This window comes from Piliocolobus tephrosceles, chromosome 2 (genome assembly GCF_002776525.5).
Source record: "Piliocolobus tephrosceles isolate RC106 chromosome 2, ASM277652v3, whole genome shotgun sequence".
Taxonomy (NCBI): domain Eukaryota; kingdom Metazoa; phylum Chordata; class Mammalia; order Primates; family Cercopithecidae; genus Piliocolobus; species Piliocolobus tephrosceles.
The window spans coordinates 10,852,973-10,855,410 of record NC_045435.1 but is presented as its reverse complement, the minus strand read 5'-3'; the positions used below and the strand labels follow the sequence as shown (position 1 = coordinate 10,855,410).

Sequence of the window (2,438 nt, the reverse complement as noted above, 5' to 3'; positions counted from 1 at the left end):
TTCTCAGATTGGCTTCTTTCATCTAGTAATAGACATTTAAGTTTCCCTTGTGTTTTTCATGGCTTGAGAGCTCATATATTTTAACATTTAATAGTATTTCCTTGTCACTGGATGACAATGATGTGCCACAGTGTATCCATTCACCTACTGAAGGACATGTTAGTTGCCTCCAAGTTTTGATGATTTTCAGTAAACTTCCACATTTTTGTATGGACATACATTTTCAACTAATTTGGGTAAATAGCCAGGGGCAAAATTTCTAGATCATATGCTAGGAGTATGTTTAATTTCATATAAGAAATTACCAAATTGTCCTGTAAAGTGGCTGTACCATTTTGTATTTCCATTAGCAATGAGTAAGAGTTCCTGTTGCTGCACATTCTTGTCAGTAGTTGGAGTTTTTGGTGCTCTGGATTTTGGACACTCTACACAAGCCTTTTCAAATACATCTTTTTAAGGCTTTATTGATTATTTGTTTATATTTTCTTAACTATTTGAAAATATAATTCCTTTCAATTGACACTAATTAAAAATAGTTCACATTGCTAAAATTTATGGAAATTTACAATAAAGTTAATAAATAAGCAGATCTTTTAAAAAAATAAAATGCAGTGCTATTTCTCCAATAGCTGGTAAGTAACCACGGCAGGTTTCCAGACACCTATTAGATTTTCCAAGAAAATAAGTTACCATAGCAACTCTAAAAGCATATTATATGGTTTTAGACCATTACTACTCACTGATATTTCTTCAAATATGAATACATGTGTGAATATATCAACTCATAAACACATTGATTCATAAATTAGTTTACAGCATTTGCAACATTGCTGCATTTTAAAATAAATATCATACAATGATCCAAATACTTTTTTTTTATTTTTTAATGGAACACTTCACGAATTTGCATGTCACCCTTGCACAGGGGCCATGCTAATCTTCTCTGTATCATTCCAATTTTAGTATATATGCTTCCAAAGTGAGCACTGATCCAAAATACTTTTCATCATTTCAAATGCAGGAACAGGTATCTAGAAAGCTAGCTGTGCAATGGATCTCCAAGTCCTAACATTATACAAAAACTCCACTGATCATACTATTTCTATGTCAGATATTGAAAGAAGCTCTGGAAGGCCAAGAAAGAGATTAAATGGGAATCCTTAATAAGTATTTGAGAACACTGGACCCAATTCCCAACTCTCATCCTTTAATGGAAGAGAAGAGTTGCAACAAGCGTAAATGCAGGCAAAGAAGCAAACCCAATAGCTTAATTCTAAGCATCCTTTTCCTTAATAAAGAGGAGTTGAAAAGTGGGTGGCTTAGAATACTCAGGTCTAGACTTAGTGATTTCAAAATTATCCTGGAAAGCTCTTAGCTGAACGAAGGGCCTTCAGAAGGTTTAAAACTGCATATTGTACTATTGAGACTGTCTCTCAGCCATTTTTCTTGTTGGCAACAGCCCCCAACCAGTCCACTCTCACATTGTCGTTGGGGTTGTTAGCCTGAAAATTCCATCATGTCACTCCCACATTTCAAAATCGTTTATACTTGCCCACTGTCTACATCATGATGTCTATACTGCTCTTACCATGGTGAGGAGTCCAGCTTCTGGTGAAAAAACTTCGGGTAATTTCCAGGCCCAGTCTGGTGATTGTAAACCATTCACCTAGGCTTAGGAGAAAGCTGCCTTCCCCACAGCAGATGGGGTGAACAGTTAGAGCACTGCAGTCTCTGAAGGGAGCAGCAGGCAATGATTCTGGCCCCATCTGGCCAGTCATGCCCTTTGCATCTTTGCATGTCTGGCCCCAGCAGGATACCTCCATTCCTAGGTCATTTCATCTGAGGGCCCCCAGGCTGAGGTCTCTCTCAGGTACCGCTGCCAAAGCCTCCTTAAAGCAGTGGCAGGCTGGGTAGAGGAGGCTGTGGAGACTCTGACTCGATGCCCAGAACATTTCCATGTTTCCATGGTGTTGGGGACTCCCTCAATAGTAAGACGACTCTCACATCTGTTCTGACCTGTGCTCCTTTTTATAGGGCAAAATGCAACAGAAAGTTCATGTTTTCTCTGATTTTATCCTTTTGCTTACACCATGATAAAAGAGTAAAGCCTAATTTCTTGTACATTTTTGGCTTCTTGCTTTAATTGGTTACTCAGACACCTCACAGCTCACCTTTCTCACTCCCAGTTTATCTGAACTCCTGTCATATGACACTCAGGCCCTGTTAGAGTTTGCAGAAATGTGTCTTCAGGACCTCTTCTCACCATAGCTTTCTGAGCAACCTTGTACTTGCGTCAGTCTCGACACTCCTCCTTTTATTTACTCAGTGATTTCAAGCAATTCTTTTTCTAGAACACTCCCTTCCTCCTTGACAATGAATAATAGAAAAAGCAATCACTAAAGAACAACATAGACATGACTTTCTCTCAAAGATCTTCT

General features: G+C 38.4%; 1 non-coding gene across 1 annotated transcript; it reads right to left on the bottom strand.

Annotated features, from left to right (window-relative positions):
- Nucleotides 1-880: 880 nt before the first annotated feature.
- On the bottom strand, nucleotides 881-987 carry LOC111545174. The gene has a single exon (XR_002732361.2). It is a non-coding gene; the product is annotated as a U6 spliceosomal RNA (small nuclear RNA).
- Between the last annotated feature and the right edge of the window lie 1,451 nt (nucleotides 988-2,438).